This window comes from Chenopodium album, chromosome 17 (genome assembly GCF_948465745.1).
Source record: "Chenopodium album chromosome 17, dcCheAlbu1.1, whole genome shotgun sequence".
Lineage (NCBI taxonomy): Eukaryota > Viridiplantae > Streptophyta > Magnoliopsida > Caryophyllales > Amaranthaceae > Chenopodium > Chenopodium album.
The window spans coordinates 29,507,271-29,527,864 of NC_137850.1; the positions used below are offsets into that span (position 1 = coordinate 29,507,271).

Here is a 20,594-nt window from a genome sequence, read left to right on the forward strand (position 1 = left end):
CATGTTCGTCAATTTAGGTTGATTAATTGATAGGTATACATGGTGCCTCTTTCTTTTGACATCCAACGTTACACATAAGTTGAGAATAAAGTTGGAGAGGTGGCCGGGTTATATATAAAGGTGGATGTATATGTATTATCATGTTTGCAAGGTTACCACCATAACACAAGTTGTTTTATTACAAGCCTATGTAAGTTTTCACCTTTTTTTTTTTGATATCAAAGTTTACGAATTTTTTTCAAGTGATTCAGTGTCCTTTTTTGAATCAGTTTTGTTAGTTCATGGATCTTGGATGATATAGAAATTTAATAAGCAATTGAAATGTTTATCAAGTTGCAACTCTGTATATTTGGGGTTGGGGTTGTTAAATGTCATATTTTAAACTCACCGATTATTAAAGGGCTTACCCTTTTGTAATACGGAATATTCCCTTATTGAAGGATGGTTTTGACTAGAATGTACCCATGTTAATGCCTGGGATATATGTTGGGTTTCGATGAGTCCGACTCACCGCGGAAGAAAACCCGAGCCAAGATCACACTCACAATAATTATAACCATAAAGCATAATTAACTTAAACAACAAGATTAAGAAAGAGATTAATACCTTTGGCGCGTGCTTCACTATCTAAAAGAGCTCTTACTTCGAAAGGTCTAAGCCCTGCTCACACGAGGACCTCCAAAGAAGTCCACCCGTAACCCGAGCACCGAAATTGGTCCGATGCGTAGGAGTTAGCTAAGCCTGACCTTAAACCCGAGTAATTAATTGTGTTCAAAGGTTTTCACAATGGTGATGCCTTTTTCAACACTTACTCAATCAATTTTCCAAATACCCCAACTTGGGTATTTATAAGGAAAACAAGAGTGAGATTTTCTCTTCCATCAATGTGGGAGAATTGATTTTTCCATTTTATTTTTAAATCAAAAATAAAATTAATAATCAAGCTACTAATAAATCAACAAGTGGCATATTCATGAGAGGGGTTAGGTGAGGACCATTTGGAAGGGGGGGGGGGACCAAACTTGCTCCCCACTCCTCTCCCATAGCCGGCCAACACAACACTCAAGCCCCAATATATGCGCGCCACATGGCACCCATACTTGGGCACCAAGGCACCCCAAGTGTGGGCTGCTTGCTGCTGCCGCACACTCGGCCCAGCAGGCCACGCACATATGTGCTGGCTGCTTGGTCGAGGCCTGCTGCTAGCATGCCTCGCACATTTGTGCGGGCTGCTAGCCTTGGCCTGCTAACATGCCTCGCACATGGTGCGGGCTGCCAGCCCTGGCCAGCTGCTAGCAATGGTGCGCTAGCACGCACCAGCCAGCCTAGGCTCGGGTTGGTGCACTTACTAGCCACCTTGCTAGGCCATATGCCCCTAGCACTCGGTTTGCTAGGGGCATTCCGATGCTAAGGGTATTTTGGTGATTTTGTTGATTTATTAGTAATTTTCTCGTCTCGTCTTTTATTATTTTTGACTCGACTTCCGACGCTCGATTTCGACGCTCCAAGCTCGAATTTCCAACGTCTAAATATTAATTACTCGGGCGACTCATTAATTCCATCCGAATTAATTCGTCACGTCGGTTCGTTAGTTGCTTGGGTGTGACCCGAAGGGTTCAGTCAAGATAAAACTGTAATATTAATTATACATTAATATTACTGATCGGAAGCGGCCTCCACCCATGCATTTCGATCACTTGAACTCACTGAATAATTAGCTTTCTAATAATTCCGAACCCTCTATCGGAATAATACACTTGTTCGAAGGACTCCATTCCTTTCATTATAGGTATGATAATGCATAAGAACTGAGAGTTGGGATTTTGGAGTGTTGTGAATAAGTGCTGCAAAATAAATCTTAATTTATACTCGTATATAAGATTTCTTTATTTATGAAATTATAAAATTATAAAAGATATATGCTACAAGACTTTCTAATTATATAATTTGAACTATTAAAAATTTGACTTTGTTAAAATAAATTAATCTATTTTAAATATTATGCTCGCATTGCGTGCATTTCTTAGCTTGTAATTTTGATGTAAATAGGCAATGATACTTAGTATAAGTTTTATAGAGATTTGATATTTAATCGAAATTAACTTTGATAATACAATATTTTACGGTAGGATTTGTTGTCGACTTATTTTTCTTCACTTAATTATTGTTAGTGAAAGTTAAAAGCAGAAGGTGAAAGTCAATTTATGTGTACTAAACATAGTTGTGTAACACTGATTGTGGAAATTATACATTAAAGTATCATTTGTATAAATGATTATTGGAAAGTTTTTTAATTCCTTTTTTTTTTTTTTTTTTTTTTTTTTTTTTACAGAGTAATTGACACGTTTTGACTTTTGACATTATGCAATACACAAATTGTACTTTACTAGCTTTTATTGTTCATGTGGGTACTTATTTGAATCTTTACAGTGAAAAGGAGTACGCTGAAAAATGAATTAGAGGGGAAGAGAGAGGTAGGTGACGACTTTTATACAACTTTGATATAGGGCTTTATATTGGGGGTTAAATGATAGGTTCCGGTTTCGTGTACCGTACAGGGAACATGTACTAACACGGTACATGTACTCTACAGGATCCGGGTTTAAAATTTTATTACCCGCAATCGGAACCTGTTGCAACAGGTTCCCAATTTTATTACCTGAAATCGGAACCTGATCTACAAGTTCCAGGTTTGAACCTGCGGTTTCGAATAGGTTCCGGTTCTAAGTCAGGGTACCTGAATTTTTGCTTACCCCTATTACTTTTAACTTATATATAAAGTATAAATTAGTGGAAGTGAAAGATTGATTTACTTGACAATCATAGTTGTAAGACGTAAATATTTAAATGATTAAATATCTTAAGTATTTGTTAAATTCTTAGATTTTGTTATGACTTTTTAATTAAACTAGGGTAGACTACGTGCGCGATGCGCGTAGAGGGGCTAGCTCTTACAGAGAAACTGTATTGGCGTGTATTTACACCTTTGATTAAGGTGGTAAATTTGGTAGTTTTAAAATGGGTTATGTGCCTATGTGGTGGCTTTGTAGAAGTAAAAGAAAGCCACCAAAATCCGTTATGACAATTATTTTTTAAAACCATCAAAATTTAACAGTGTTATTTTAAATTTATTATTAAATAATATTTAATTGATTTGCATTCCTTCATATCTTAAACAATTGTTAGTTCAGAACTCTTAATTAACTTGCATGTTTCAATAATACCTAGTGTGTTTTTCTTCAAATGAATTCTTTGTGAGCTTTGGTCAAATGGAGCAATAATATGTGAAATGTTCATTGTAGCTAAAAACTTAATAATGTAAGTACTTTAATGTTCTAGCTACAACCATCTAACATCTATATCTATATCTAATTCTACAGCAATAATCAATTAGTTGTATTTTTTCTCTTAAATTCTCTCCATAATTAATACCAGTTTTTTTTTTCATCAACTTCCCTTGATTTTAGGATTTTTAAGTTCTTTACATTTCTCGATAACATTTGCTCAAATATCACTATTTAATTATAAATCCCATTCAAGTTCCATAACAGTGTTTATGTGCACCATCAAACAATGTAAATTTCAAAAACTAATAAGGCTTAGCAATAATTGTAATTAAAGGACGACGAGATTGGAGTAAAAATAAACAGTCTCTTGGTACTAAATAGTCTCTTCTTAAATACATTTTTTTTCTTTTTTAAATAACAATAATAACATATGAAGAGTAAAGCACTAGAATTTTTTTTATTAAAAGAAAACATTACAAGTTTTTTGCCAAAAAAAACTATGAATTAATTGATGATATGTTTAATGATTAAAAAAACATTGAATATATTAATAAGAGTACACATATTAATGAGGGTAAAAAAATAAATACACATTTTTATACACATTTGTGTATATATTTTGAGGATATAGTTGGTAACACACTATTCCTAAGAGTAATTTTCTAGGGATTATAAGGTAGGGATAAGATAGGGAATAATTAATCTTATATTTTACTACTTTAGCAAACGATCCACCTTGATCCACCTTAGTTTGTACAAGGGTTCAAAATTCACCAACTAGCAAAGACCTTGACAAGTCATATATCACATGACAAGCATAGTTGTTAAGAATTAAATTTTCACTCGTATTTAATTAGGAAAACATTATTAAATTAGAGCACGTCAACGTTAAGCTTAGAATCTCAATCTAACTTCCTCAACGATGAGAATACACTTTTGTAAAAATCTCTGTGAAAGAAAGTAAAAAGTTCATCAGTTAATAGTTACAAACTTACAACTATTTTCTGTAAATCAGAACCAAAAATGAGCTTAAGAATGCAAAAATGGAGAATAGGCTTAGTGCTTTGCCTGATTCAATTCTAATTCACATTCTTTCTTTTCTTCCTACCAAAGATGCTGTCCATACTGTCCTTATAAGAAGATTTGGCACCCTTTGGACTTTCCTTCCCCTACTCGACTTTAATGATGAGGACTTCTTCGATTTTTGGCATGTGGACGAACAATGGAATCCTTATCTCATAATTTAGAGGTTAGCAGATAATTTAGAGAAATTGTAAGTGACTGTGATCCTTATCTCATAATTCATTGTCCGAAACTTTCCTCATTCGACTTTTGTGGCAGCGTGGAGGGTTTGGAACTTGCTAATCTTTCGTCATTGATTGATCTGTCTTTTGACCTTAGCATTGATTTGGAATCAAAAGAGTTCTCCCAATTTCAGTCTGTTCTGAAAAACCTTCTGCTTGCCAAGAATGTTTCCTTCTCTCTCAAATTTGCCACGGTAAATATCTTCTTCATCTATTTTGATACATTATATTGTTCTTGTTTTTGATGGCATACATGCTGATATTATGTTTCAGAACCAATTAAATAGCGCTTTCCCCTTTCAGTGCATTAAGTAGTTAGCATGTGGAGCTAACTAGTCCGTCTTGTACTTTTGCAGGTTATATTTTACTGCTTGCAGAAGCATTTGCTGCAATCAGTGTTCAATTGGAAGCGTGCAGAACTGCATATTTCGCTTAATGAGAAGCACATCCTTGGCTTACATAATTTCTTAAGAAATTCACCTTTCTTAGAGGAGCTTCTGATAACTGTAGCAAGCCACCAAGATGATCAAGTTCCTCTACATGATCTACATCCTTGCATAAGAAATTTTCTTTGAAGTAGCAGATGGTGGTGTACTAGCCGAAGCTTTTTGTTTTTAGTCTTATGTATATATATATATATATATATATATATATATATATTTTACTTGCAGTTATGATCATTTGAGTCGGAACATGGCCTAGGAGGTAGCATGTTGGATAAGGAAGAGTATTGGAGCTCCCTTAAAAGGATTACAATCTACAATGCTTCAATGTGTGAATATCCCTGTTTCGTGAGCTTGATTGAGACTGTGCTAAAAAAAGCAGTCATCTTGGATAAAATGATAATATATTGCAATAACGCGAGTGAAGAGCAATTGACAGAGTTTTCCAACAAGCTGTCAATATTCTCAAAGGCCTCTCAGCATGCAGCGATTTTGCTATTTCAAGGAGGTTAGTTTGCTTATCGCTTTCTGATAAGTAGTTCTCTTATTCAGATCAATCAATTATAATAATTACAAAGCGATTATGAATTTGCTGCAACAACAGAATTAAACTCCCTACAAAAATGTAATGTGAATTTTCTTGTTTTATGTTTAAAATTTTCAGGGATATCATACTCAGGCACACTTTCATGTATTCATTCTCACTCGGGCTATGATATCACTTTTAATTTTTTTTTTTTTAAAAAATGCAACGCGCCAGGTAGGGGTCGAACCTACGACCTTCTGCTTAGGAAACAGACGCTCTATCCACTGAGCTACAGGCGCTACATGTAATAAATAATTGTGTCAAAAAACAAATTTCCAATAAATTACTAATCCATATTTAAACAGTAAATCAATTTTCCATTTAAAGCGATTGTTGTTCATCAAATTCATTCAATCATTCCCAATTTCTTGCCAAAAAAAAAGAAATATCATTCCCAATTTCTTTTTCTCTCCAACTTTAAGAAATTCAACAATGGTGGAAATCCCAAATGATCTTCTCACCACAATTCTCAAAAAACTCCCTCCAAAAACATTAATCAATTTCCTCACGGTTTCAAAATCATGGTATTCCTGGATTACTAACCATAATTTTATTACATCTCAATTACTACCCATAATTTTATTACATCTCAATTACCATAAATCGCTGGCTCTCTTTAACTCAAACAAACTATTATTTCTACTCGAATCACATTCTCAATACTCAATTATCCGATGTGGACAACCCTTTTATCTTCATAGTTTCCTCCCTATTCTGCCTGGGGAATTCAGCCCTGTTGCCGCCTCGTGTGATGGGTTAATCTGCTTATTTAACCTGAAACAACGCAATCTCCTTTTACGGAATCCAAGTATAAATAAGTTTTTACATATTGAACCGCCTCCACTGTCGCACGCTTGTAGTTTTGATACCTTTGTTGTTGCAGGGCTTGGTTATGATTCTTTAGAAGATGATTATAGGGTAGTGTTGATAAATTTTTCTTCTAGAATGTTTGTTTCCGGTGTTGTTTTGCCGCCCGAAACACCGCCTTTTGCTCAGATTTATTCTTTTAAAGAAGATAATGGAGAAAGTGTAGGGTGGAAGATGATTTTGCTTCCTGATATGTTTCAATTACATGATCTTAGTAGTGTTTCCGAAGCTTGTTTTGTGAATAATTTGATTCATTGGATAGTATTTCGGGGGAATATTGATCCGGTGAATGATAATGGGCCGGGAATTGTGGAGTTTGGTGGGTCGATTTTGACATTTAATCCTGGAGATGATTGTTTTGGTGAATTGCAATTGCCTAAGGTGTTGAATGAGGTGGTTGATCCGGGTGTATGGGACGATATCTGAGCATGACCGATATCTTGTGAAAACACGTGACCAGTTTCCAATAATTATAAGAGGATGCTGATATGTTCCAGAAAGAAGACATGTCGGCTTGCCGGAATTCAACACGTGGCAACAGAAGCTCGACACTTGGCGCAAAAGGCTCTGCATGGATGAGAGCCACTTGTCAAGGTAAACTATTATAAATAGCAGGTAAGACCTCATTAATGGGGGCATTAATGACACTCTCTTACTCTCTCTCTACTTTCTCTCTCTTACTTACCTTCTTCTCTTAAACACTTTCTGACTTTATCATCGGAGTGGTTATCCCCGGATCACCCCGGGGTTAGCTAACTTCTTCTCATTGTGTAGGTTCTCAGCTTGCCGATAGGAGTATCAGGATCTCAGGTCCGAATTCTTGGGGAAGTCAGGATCAGACTGAAACAATTTGGCGCTAGAAGGAGGGGACAGTTGATCACTTCTATCGCCTAAGAACCTCACACAAAAACATTCATATAACAACGATAACCATGGCCGGAAACAATGGAATACCAGTAGAACAACCCCAGGTGGAAATAGTAGATGAAACCCATACCCTAGAGGGTAATCAATTTCATGTGCCGATAACTCCCCCTGTAGGAGGAGGGGAGGCAGAGGATCCTATGGCGGCATTCACTCCAGATGAGTTGGAAACAGCCGCAAGGGTGATGAGTGCAATGAGTAGGAAGAGAAAGGAGGCTGAGGCGGCACGGGCTGAAAGAGAAGCTGCCCAGGCCGATAGAGGAACATCGCACCGTCACCAGGAGGAACAACACAATCAGTTGGAGAACTCGTCGGGGAGACCTCGACATGAGTCGCTGGTAAGATCGCATACAACATCACGACGGGTTGAACAATCCTCAAGTCACGTTGTGAGTACCGGAACTCAGCAGCAGAGAAGTTCGCAAGTAGAGGGTCAAGCAGTGCGCACAGTGGTGCAGTTAAGGGCATCCCCATTTGCCCAGCACATCTTGGATCAGCCAATGGAAAAGGTGAAAATGCCGACTTGTAGGTATGATGGAAGAGGGGATTCGGCAAGATTCATAACGTCCTATGAGGGACACATGATGCTATACACTAACTCGGATGCAGTCTGGTGTAAAGTCTTTCCGACAACTCTGATTGGGGCTGCAGCCGATTGGTTTAATAACCTTGAAGTTGGGTCAGTAGATAGCTTTGAAAGATTGACTGAGATGTTTGTAGGTCAGTATGTCAGTAACAGTGTGAGGCAGAGAACCTCTGGAGAATTGATGGCTGTGGAGCAGAAATCGGATGAATCTTTGAGGGATTATATCAGGCGATTTAACAATGAGGCAAACACCATTCCGAAATTGCAACATGAAATAGCTGTGATGGCTTTAATGAATGGATTGATTGATTCGAATTTTAAGAGATATCTTACAAGGAAGAACTTGCCGACATTGGCAGCGGCATTCAGCAAAGCTCATGATTATATAAAGAGTGAGGAATTAATGAAGACAAGTAGCAGACATGTGGTTTCCGGAAAGGGGCAAAGTCAGTATGAAGGGACCTCGTCTGGAGGAAGCAGGCCGAGAGCTCCTGCCCCAGGAAGGGGAGGAGGAAGTCGGCAAGATTCCAGACCGACAAGGCTGCCAATGAGATATAGCACCTACACTCCCTTGAATACACCAAGGGCGGTAATCTACTCAGTAAACCAGAACAGAGAAGATTGGTCGAGGCCGATTCCCATGAAGACAAGGCCAAGGGATGTGAAGAAGTATTGTATGTTCCATAGGGATGTGGGACATTATACAGAGGAGTGTACACAATTGAAGGACAACATTGAGGAGTTGATCAGAAAAGGGCACTTAACACAATACCGGTTGAATGCAAGCAGGAATCAGCAACCGGCACAAGCAGTTGAGAGGCAACATATAGAAGCAAGGCCCGAAAGAACACAAGGAAGAATAGTCCGACAAGGGGATGCCGGAATACCACCGTTATCTACAGGAAGGGTAGATGTGATAACGGGGGGACCGATTCATGGAGGGACGATTAGTGGGGCAAAGAAGAATTTGGCGGAGCACCATCATCTGGTTTGTGCTTTGGACGTAGACAACCGTCCTCGGCCGGCGTCAATACCACAAGTTGTGTTTACAGAGGAAGATGCACGAGGTGTAGTATTCCCGCATGACGATCCGTTAGTCCTGATAACCAAGATAAATGGGGCTGACATCAAAAGAGTACTGGTAGATGGGGGTAGTTCAGCAAATGTGTTGTTTGTGCAAGCTTTTAATGAGATGAATATAGGAAGGCAATACTTGAAGCCGGTATCGTATCCAGTGATCGGGTTTAATGGGTCGACTGTAAGGCCAGAAGGGAGCATTGTGTTGCCCGTAAGGATGGGTGATGGACCACAGGCAAGAGATGTGATGGCAGAGTTTCTGGTGGTGGATGTCAAGTCGGCTTACAACGCAATTATCGGCAGACCGATAATTCACGACATGCAGGCCGTTGTGTCAACTTACCATCTAGCAATAGCCTATGTGTCGAATTTAGGTGCTGTGGAGAAGGTGTATGGGGGTCAGGTTATGTCAAAAGCCTGTTATGTTACAGTTTTGAAGAACCCAGTTGGTAGTGTTACGGTACCATGTAACCCAATAAGGGAAGGTGAGCCGACAGTTCAGGATTTAACCATGAAAAACTTTGATGCAAGACCTGAGGAAACACCAAGGCCGTTACCAGGGGGAGAAACCGTCCAAGTTGAACTGCAACCAGGTGACCCGAGTAGGACAGTGAAGGTTGGGGCTGATATGGATGTGGACACTAGGTGTAACCTGATAAGCTTGCTGCGTGAAAATGCCGACGTCTTTGCGTTCTCGGCCAGTGAGATGCCGGGAATACATCCAGAAGTAATGGAGCATAAGTTGAATGTTGACAGAAAGTTCAGGCCGATAAGGCAAAAGAAGCGCAATTTCTCAACGGAGAAAATAGAAGCAATACAGGCTGAAGTAAATAAACTCTTAGTAGCAGGGTTCATTGAGCCTTGCACATATCCAGAGTGACTGGCGAATGTAGTAATGGTGAGAAAGCCGACAGGGAAGTGGCGAATGTGTGTGGATTTTACAGATCTAAATAAGGCTTGCCCTAAGGATTGCTACCCATTACCCCGGATAGACAGGCTGGTAGACTCAACTTCTGGTCATGTTATGCTCAGTTTTCTGGATGCGTTTTCAGGATATCATCAAGTCAGCATGCATAAGGCTGACAGGAATAAAACGGCTTTTATAACAGATGTTGGTGTATATTGTTATAAGGCAATGCCGTTTGGGTTGAAAAATGCAGGGGCAACCTACCGGAAGTTGGTAGATAAGATTTTTGAGAAGCAGAAGGGACGGAATGTTGAGGTGTATGTGGATGATACGATAGTAAAGAGTAAAGAAAAAGGAGACCATATAGCAGATCTGAGAGAAACATTTGAGACTTTGAGGAAATATCAAATGAAGTTGAATCCGGAGAAGTGTGTCTTTGGGGTGAGATCAGGGAAGTTTCTAGGCTTCATGGTCAGTGAACGGGGAATAGATGCGAATCCAGATAATGTGAATGCGGTGCTTCAAATGAAACAACCAAAAACCATTCGTGATATACAGAGATTAACTGGCAGGATGGCAGGGTTAACCAGATTTATCAGCAAATCAGCTGATAAGGCGCTTCCGTTTTTTATGGTACTAAGAAAGAATAAGGCATTTGAGTGGGGAAAAGAACAAAGTGATGCCTTAGAAGTAGTAAGGAATCATCTTAGATCTCTTCCCACAATTGCCAGGCCCGAGAAGGGAGAAGTGTTGCAGTTATACATCTCGGCATCGCCAAAAACGGTAGCAGCCGTTTTGTTAGTGGAAAGGAAGAAACAACAACAGCCGATTTACTTTGTCATTCATGTTTTAAATGCGGCAGAGCGCAGATATCCAGTGATAGAGAAAATGGCGTTAGCAGTAATAGTGGCAGCCAGGAAGTTGAGGCCTTACTTTGATGCACACCCGATAGAGGTGCTCACCAATCATCCCTTAGAGAAATCATTGCGCAAAATGGATACATCTGGTAGATTACTGGCATGGGCAGTTGAGTTGTCAGAGTATGAAATAAGTTACAAGCCCAGAACGTCAATTAAGGCTCAAGCATTATCAGATTTTATTGTTGAAACCTCATACACAGATGAAGAAGAGGAGTTGGGAACATGGCAGGTATCAGTTGATGGATCAGCCACAACAACGGGGGCAGGGGGTGGAATTGTGATAACGGCTCTAGATGGGAAAATGTTTGAATACGCCATGAAATTTAAGTTCAAGGCAACAAATAATGAGGCCGAGTATGAAGCTGCGGTAGCCGGAATGCAGTTGTCAATAGCAGCAGAAGCAAAACGGCTAGTTCTGACAACTGATTCCCAGCTGGTATCAAGTCAATTCAGTGGGGAATATGAAACCCGAGAACCAGCAATGGTGAAATATTTGGAGAAGATGAAGCAATTAGCAGCTCAGTTGCAGTACTTTGAGATCAAACTAGTTCTGAGATTGAAAAACGCTCAGGCAGATGCGCTAGCAAGGTTAGCAAGTTCAAGTTTTAACGACTTGGAAAGGACAGTCATGGTGGAGGTTTTAAAGCGGAGAAGTATAGATGAGATGTCGGCGGACGTATTATGTGTTGATGTTGGGAATCAATGGTACGATAAAATATTGGCATACATCGTTCATGGTGTAGGGCCGACAGATAAAGGAGAGCTGAAAAGACTGCGAAAGGATAGTGTATGGTTCGTTATGTACCAAGGCCAGTTATACAAAAGGGGGTTTTCACTGCCATTGCAAAGATGTATAACGGATTTTGAATCAGCAAGGTTAATAGAAGAATTGCATGAGGGAAGCTGTGGTAACCATCTCGGAGCAAGAGCCTTGTCTAGGGAAGCAATGAGAAGGGGATACTACTGGCCGACATTGAATGCAGATGCAACGGCTTATGTTAAAAAATGCGAGAAGTGTCAAAAGTTTGCCCCAGTTATCAACTTGCCTCCAAATGACCTAACTCCGATACTAAATCCAATCCCTTTTGCCCAATGGGGGATGGATATAGTAGGCCCGTTCCCATCGGCCACGGGTGGAAGAAAATTTCAGATAGTGGGAATTGATTACTTCACAAAGTGGATAGAAGCAGAACTAGTAATGAAGATAACGACATCGGAAGTAAAAAAGTTTATATGGAAAAACATCTTCACAAGGTTTGGGTTGCCAATGGCGATGGTTTTTGATCATAGAACCCAATTTGACTGTAAGCCAGTCAAAGATCTCTTAATGATGTACAAGGTGAAATTTGCTTATGCGGCAGTATGCCATCCACAGTCTAACGGCCAGGCAGAGGCAGCAAATAAGCAAATTGTGACAGCGATCAAGAAAAAGATTGAAGATGCAAAAGGTTTGTGGGCAGATTTGATACCGGAGATATTATGGGCAAACAGAACAACAGTAAGAGAAGCCACAGGTGAATCGCCTTATACTCTGGTTTTTGGAACAGAGGCAGTCATACCAGAAGAAGTCGGGTTGCCGACATTCCGGATTCAGCATTACTGTGAAGATAAAAATGATTTACTCCTACGACAACAGTTAGATTTTTTGCCAGAACTGAGAGAAAAAGCAGCAGTTAAGTCAGCTGCCTTTAAAGAAAGAATGTCAAGAGCCTACAACAGAAGAGTATCCCATAGGCCGTTAAGTATAGGAGATCTTGTACTACGAAGAACAGCAGCGACCGGTAAGGGAAATGAAGATGGGAAGCTGACTGCAAATTGGGAGGGGCCTTATCGGATTAGAGATGTCGTCCTCCAAGGGTCGTTTTACCTAAAAACTTTGGATGGGACACCTCTAAAAAATGTATGGAACTCAGCTGTATTGAAGAAATACTATGTGTAATGAACAATTTTTATGGGAAGCTGATATCAAGAAAGACATCAGTGATGAATGAAGAGGCATTCAGACAATGTGCATTGAAATAGGCATCCTCCATTTAACAGAACATCGTTAAATGGGACGGACAGCTCAAAACCGCTTCCATGAAGTTAACAGTTATACAACCTGATCAGTTGTATACATTAACTAATGAGGTTGCTGGTTCAAAATATAATACCGGCCAAATCAATTCGAGTATACGCCGATATGAGGCATAGCTCAGAATGTGATCGCCGAGAGGGTACCTAACTGGCTGAAACAACAAAGCAGTAGGTGACCAATGTTATAATCTGAACCACCAACGACCGGTTACGGCTCAGTATACATAGCTCTAACACGAACTATGTACACTGGGGGGAGCAAGGAGTGATATGGTATTTGTGATATCCATAGTACGCTAGTAATTTTTAATGCAATTCTTCAAGTCAGGTAAAGATCTGATATCTTCCAAAGCCGAGGTTTTGAAATCTGATATATTCAAAAGCTGGCGTTTTTTAAGAGGTTTCCGATTGGAAGTTGTCGGATTTCAGATAAACTATCACTTTTATTTTTTTGCAAATTGTCTGTTATATATGCTGAAATTGGCAAGGCAATATAATTATCATAACGTTGTAAAAAACAAGCAGATTAGAAAGTGATAAGGAGAAAACAACACAGTTATGATAAAGTGTAAAAATTTACAGATAGTTAGCAGACAACGAAAACAAAAATAAGTTTGCATAACAGATAAAATTGACAATCGACAGGCATCACCACAAAAAAGGGGTATATGCCGATAAAACAGCATTGTCAAAATAGATGTTCACACATACAAAAGACAATAAAAGAGAGTTATAGCTGGTAAGGCCCAACAATACAGGACCCACAAGAAGATGTCGGTGATGACTGCCCGCCCCTTCAAGATTGTGCATTCTTAGGCACTGGGGAGTCCAAAATGCTGGGATCTTTGGGGCCGTCATCAGCACTTGGCGCCAGATTGTACAGGTCCTCTTCAGAGAATTGCTGCGCCTCGAAGCCGGAAGGGACCTTGTAGGCTTCCTCGTTGAAAGCCTTCTCAACTTTGGCCCAATCATCCTTTTTCCAACCGGCGGCGTGGGCAACACATCTCTGAGCAGCAGTCCAACCTCCATCGAAACGGTCTTGGAGCTTGGAGCAGAACTCATCTGAAGTCAAGTAACGGTCTACGGCTCTCTGGCGAATCCCAGGCTTATCGGCTTCCATCCGCATAACCTTCTCTTCGAGGTTTTTTACTTCAGCCCTAGCATCGCCGAGATCTTTCTCAACTGAGGAAAGACGCTTAATGGCTTTATCTTTTTCAGCAATCTGAGTCTTCAGACTCTGCAATTCCAACTCCAAGCCAGCAACCTTCTCAGCCTTAACCTTCAACTCCGACATCTCCCTGTCGTCTTTTTCTTTTATTTTCCTCAGGTCATCCAGGGCCTTCTCAGCGTTGTTAATGATTTCTTGCATGGCATTTTGACTGGAGGAGGCTTGATGGTGCTTTTCTTGATAATAACGGTACATCTCCACCAGCTCCGTACCAGACATAACAGCCTGTGAACAGGAAAGTACTTCCGAATAAGAATTAACAAAAACCATGAAACAAGCAATAAGAGTGCGTAAGACATAACGTAATATAAGAAATAGGTTAAGGCAAAGTAGTAAAGTAAGCATACCTTCATCATGTTGTGCATATGAGCAGCAGCGAGGGGACCGATTCGACCAGCAGGTCTGTCCATCGGAAGAGTAAGGTTACTAAGAAGTCGGTAACCAAGGGTCCCACCCTGCATTGGATCGTCGGTAATCATTGATTCATTCCGGCCAACATCCATGTCGGGCTTCCAACGGTCTCCAGAATGGCCGGCAGGAACAACGAAGCCTTTCAGGACTTCATCTGGAAACTGGCCGGAAACTCTTTCTATCCACTGGTTGGACCGGTATGTTAAAGCCGGAATGCTTGAATCAGACCCAGCAGTGGAAGGAGCGATAACGGTGGTCGGTTGAGGCTGACGAGGAGATTCAACGGTAGTAAGGTCCTCAACTTCGATCCCTTGAATAACCTTTTTTACTATGGCTTTAGGGCTTTTTGTTGTTTTGGTGAGAGGAGACTTTTCGGTCTCCGTTTTGTCCTTTTTCTTCTCACCCCGCCCACCAGCTTGCCTAGGGCTCGAAATCACCACACCACCGCCGCGCCGATTGGCGAGAGATGTCAGCTTTCTCTTCTTGGCGTTGTCGTCAGCCATTAATTCAGCTCTTCTCTTAGCACTAACAGCCGGTGCACGACCGCAAATTGAAGCTAAGGTGTCGTAAGAAGCGGTCGCTTTAGGACAACGCCTGAGAACCCTCTTTCCGTCAGCTGACAAGCCTAGCAACTTGTTGTCCAACTTGTCAATACCTAAAAAAAAAAACAAAAACAAAAGGGTACGGAAGACAATAGTAAGTAACAAGTAACTTACAACAGAAGCAAGGTAAAAAAAAAGGATAAATAATAATAGTAGAACTCAGAAAGATAAGTTATACCATGCTGGTCAGTCCAACAGAGACCGACACGAGATAACGGTGCGTTGCCCAGAATGTAACTCACATTCGGCACCCACACCGCAGGAACTAGACGGACCTTGCCGTCGCCTTCATCAAATTCAGAGATGTCAAAGTGATTGACAACCCTTTCTTCATGCTTACCGAGATCTCTCTCGGGGATTGAATCGAAATGGGGATGAGGCTTGAAAAAAGTTCTCCTTAAAGGAAAATCCTCTGGGACCGACATAAAGAAAAACCTATCTTTCCAACCTTTGCAGCTGAATAGTTTAGGATGAACGGTATACTTATGGGGTTGAGTGTATAACGACCACCACCCATCTGACTGACCATCCCTCTTTAAGGTAATTAACCGTCTAAATACATTAAGGGTTAGAGGGAAATTCCGATACAACATGACCCAAACAGTAGCAATAACGGCACGAATTGTTTGAGGAGTTAACTGAACCAGGCAAACATTCCAAGCCTTCAAAATTTTAGCAACGAAAGGATGTAGAGGAAAACGGAGGCCAAAATCAAAATGTTTCATGTAAACAGCCACGGAACCAACCGGGCAATCCAACACTGAAGCTCCAGACGGAGGAAGAGACAACTCATACTCATCAGGTAGGTTAAAGAACCTTTTTGCACGACGACAGTAATCTTTTTCAATTGCCGTTTTCCTAAAAGCTTCATTTATCTTTTCCTTCGCGACTTTCCCTTCGTTAGCAAGAACCATGGGTTGTCGGAACTCAGCTCTATCGGTCTCAGAATTGTAGCCCTCATCCAGATTTTCTTCCTGGATAACCTCAGCCGTTAAATCGACAATATCATCCCTACTCTCATTGTTTATGCTGTCTTCTTGAGTCTCGTCATCTCCTAAAACCGAGTTGACGGCTGAATCATGAACTGGAGATGACGGACCTTCCAGAGGGTTTATAGGGATGTCGTCCACTGGTTCTTCTTCAGAAGAACTTACAACCTGACCTTGCCCAGGTCTCTTGCTGGATTCCGCTGCCTTAGCGGCCTCAGCTGCTTTAGCTGCTTTGGCGGCCTCAGCGGCTTCACGGGCAGCAGCTCGAGGCTGATAACTGGTACTCTTTACCCTTGGCATAGTGTTTATACCTATATTGCCAACGTTAGTGCCGTACTGATTAAAATACCGTCTTCCAGTAAAGCTGCGTAAGTGATAACGGACACTAACAGGCTCAACGTCAAGAATTTCAGTATCAGCAGGGATATCGGGGTTAAAAGGGTGATGGGCACTTTCACGATGAGCAATGGTCCTATGTATCATAAAAGCGCGTTTTTCTTCTTCAGAAGATAACGTCTCAAACGGGTAGTCTATATTATCAGAAAGAGAAGATGAATTACCCTGATTACTACCGGTTTCTTTGCCTAAAGATTGCCTAATTAAACGACGCCTAGCAGTACTAAGGTTAGGAAAATTATCTTCAACACTATCTTCAGACATTTAATTAAATATAAGAACATCAAAATAGCATGCAAAATCAAGGGTTAGGGTACGACAATACCTTCGACGAAAATCGCTGATTTAGTGCCTTTAAATGCTAAGAAACGACGAAGAAGGAAAGAGCACGCCTGAAGTACTAAAATGCGCAAACCGGAAACAAAGAAGAGAAGAAAAGTAGGAACTTTGGTCGAAAAATTTTAACTTTTTGAGAGAGAACTTAGAAAAAATGCAAAGTAACGAGAAAATGAGGTTATTTTGATCTAAAAAGGGAAACTAAATGGCCAGTTGAAGTGAAAGGCGGTTCAGAGATCCGACGGTTCCCGCTCGATAAGTAGTTTCAAAAAGCAGCGGCTGGATTTATGACACGTGTGAAAATTTTCCCGCTCAAAAAAAAAAAAAAAAAAAAAAACGGTTACACTACCATAACGTGCTCATTGAAACAAGTTGACCTTGTAAGCTATCGGCATACAAGGTCACTTGGGGAGGAAAACGAAGTTTTTCGCTCCCAGATATTTTATAACAAGTTGACCTTGTAAGCTATCGGCATACAAGGTCACTTGGGGAGGAAAACGGAGTTTTTCGCTCCCAGGTATTTTATAACAAGTTGACCTTGTAAGCTATCGGCATAAAAGGTCACTTGGGGAGGAAAACGGAGTTTTTCGCTCCCAGGTATTTTATAACAAGTTGACCTTGTAAGCTATCGGCATACAAGGTCACTTGGGGAGGAAAACGGAGTTTTTCGCTCCCAGGTATTTTATAACAAGTTGACCTTGTAAGCTATCGGCATACAAGGTCTTTTTCGCTCCCAGGTATTTTATAACAAGTTGACCTTGTAAGCTATCGGCATACAAGGTCACTTGGGGAGGAGAACGGTTGAAAGCTAAAAGCAAATAGATACAGTATTCGACTATGGTATAAAAACTGTCCTCTTGCATAAGTAATAATAATAAAAAGTAATGACAGTAGTGAATAAATATAACACTTCTCAGCAAAAGAATATAGAGCTCAAAAATATATAGATGTATAGAAGCAAATCCGTCTGAATACAAGCCAAGCAAGTAAAACGAATTGCGACAACGGGAAGGTCAGTAATAAGGTTTGGTTAATAAACAACGCTTGACAGAGTACAAGAAACATTGTCACAATAACATTTCCAACATAAGGAAAAATCTGAAGAATGAGATGTGGAACCCAAAGTTTATTTAGTTAGATTCAGCTTGTTGCCCATGTTAACTGAGAACGATGATGAATGATCATGCGTCCTCACTTGGGGGGCTAATTGTATGGGACGATATCTGAGCATGACCGATATCTTGTGAAAACACGTGACCAGGTTCCAATAATTATAAGAGGATGCTGATATGTTCCAGAAAGAAGACATGTCAGCTTGCCGGAATTCAACACGTGGCAACAGAAGCTCGACACTTGGCGCAAAAGGCTCTGCATGGATAAGAGCCACTTGTCAAGGTAAACTATTATAAATAGTAGGTAAGACCTCATTAATGGGGGCATTAATGACACTCTCTTACTCTCTCTCTACTTTCTCTCTCTTACTTACCTTCTTCTCTTAAACACTTTCTGACTTTATCATCGGAGTGGTTATCCCCGGATCACCCCGGGGTTAGCTAACTTCTTCTCATTGTGTAGGTTCTCAGCTTGCCGATAGGAGTATCAGGATCTCAGGTCCGAATTCTTGGGGAAGTCAGGATCAGACTGAAACACCGGGGTTGAGTCTCGCCGTGATCAGTGATTCGCTCGCTGTAATTCATCTTACGGGTGGTGAGGAATTGGGGTCGAAATATAGCGCCATTGTTTGGAAGATGGAAGAGTATGGTGTGGAGGGTTCCTGGAGTGTCCGGTATAAAATTAGGTTGCGTCAATTGTATGGAACAAATTCGAATTTGTGGGAAGAGGAGTAAGGAAAAGTTTTTATTACTACTAGTTTAGGGACATTGATAGTATTCAATGTTAATGGTGGGAAATTCAATGTTTTTGATGGTGAAGTTGCCATGATTGGTGGGCAAGCTTTTGGTTATACAGAAAGCTTAGTTTTGTTGGATAAATTCAGTAAATCATTCACTGCAGAGGGAACAATTACAGATTGAAAGGTAATTACTTTGCTTTGAAATTCATAATTTTTGTTCCTTTTTTTTCCGTGTTTTTTTTTTGACAGAAGTTTTCAATTTTATTGGCTATAATGTCTTGATGCTGTCTTAAAAATCCAAAGTCAGACTTGTGCAATCATGAAATGAAGATAAAAAAATTATAGGTCCGTCTTGTCTGTGGCTGGCCACACCATGTGGCCAAAGTAATCCCTGTAACACTGACCCAGTAACCCCTTGTAATACTGACCAAGTAATCCTTAAGTAACTTCTATTGCACTGACGAAATAACCCTTGTAAAACTGACCAAGTAACCCCTATAACACTAACAAAGTAACCCTTATAATGGATGACCACACCGTGTGGCCAACCACATATGTATAAGACTTTGTGAAAAACGATACAGTCTACAATCTGTCTTTTAAAGACAGTTTGTGTGTCATGGTCGATAAAAATGTTGTTAAATATGGAAGCAAATCTACTGATGAGCAAGTTAGAAATGTTGTGTTTTTAATTAATTTTTTCTTTTTTCCAAATTGATACCAAAAAAGTCAACAAAATTTACTTTGGTAATTGATTGGTGTGGGGCAGTCTTTCACCCTTTTGCTACAGCTCTCCCACCTCTTCTTTTGTGTTGGGTTGAGGTGTTTTGAGAGTGCTATGCAGGTACTCCAGATTGTTAAGCTTGTTGCTTATTTACTTTATCTTTCTGCAAACGAGTTTGCCGTAAGTGCTTTCTGGCTAGAAGTTGGTTGAAGCTAAAAATAAGTTGCAGAGATATGGAACTTTTTATTTAAATCAGTATGTGTTGCATGAAATATTTGTAAGAATATTTGGGAATGCTAACATGAGAAATGAATTGTGGTGTTACAATGAGCTAGTATGTTGCTTTTTTGAAATGGGCATACGATGTGGCTTGATATTGAGTGTTTATTGTTGGGCAAGTCGCCCAAATCCTTGAGAAGCCCAAAAGCATTCTTATGCTTCTAAGGAGTATATGTCAGTAGACACACTCAAAGTCTCAAACAATACTCTTGATTCTTCTAGAATTTAGTCAACTTGCAACATTTTTCAAGCAAACTCTAGAAAACTCTCCTAAAATATCATCACTCTACCGCCATAATACCACAGACTCCAACAACTATAAATAGTTGGAGTTTGGTTCATTTTTGAAACATCCGCAAAACTTTGTCATTACACGTACATTTCCATACCACATAATATCGGGCCCCGTAACCTCAAAATTCCTCAAAAAACGTGCATTATAGCCTTCAATTTTGGAATATTTTGACATTTTTTCGTCCGGAAATAAAAATTTCCGAGATGTTTACCATATTTCCTAATACCCTCCAGGAGTCCAATTGAATGGGTGGAACCATCCAATATGCCTTTAAACAGTCAATTTACACGTTCCAAACTTGCACCGATATCGTGACCTCAAGCCTACCACGGACATTTATGGCCTCATCCTACTAAATCAACTTTCCTTATTCATATTTATTTCCTTGTATAATTCCACTATTCTTTTTAATACTCCCTAATTGTAATATTTCTCACCCTAATTCCACTATTCTTTTTAATACTCCCTAATTGTAATATTTCTCACTCTCATTTTAATATAGTGA

At 40.0% G+C, this 20,594-nt stretch overlaps 1 non-coding gene and 1 pseudogene across 1 annotated transcript; one reads left to right on the plus strand and one right to left on the minus strand.

Annotated features, from left to right (window-relative positions):
- Positions 1 to 5,786: 5,786 nt before the first annotated feature.
- On the minus strand, positions 5,787 to 5,859 carry TRNAR-CCU (transfer RNA arginine (anticodon CCU)). The gene has a single exon. It is a non-coding gene; the product is annotated as a tRNA-Arg (tRNA).
- Positions 5,860 to 6,027: 168 nt separating this feature from the next.
- LOC145587755 (F-box protein At4g22390-like) lies at positions 6,028 to 19,003 on the plus strand (annotated as a pseudogene).
- Positions 19,004 to 20,594: the final 1,591 nt, after the last annotated feature.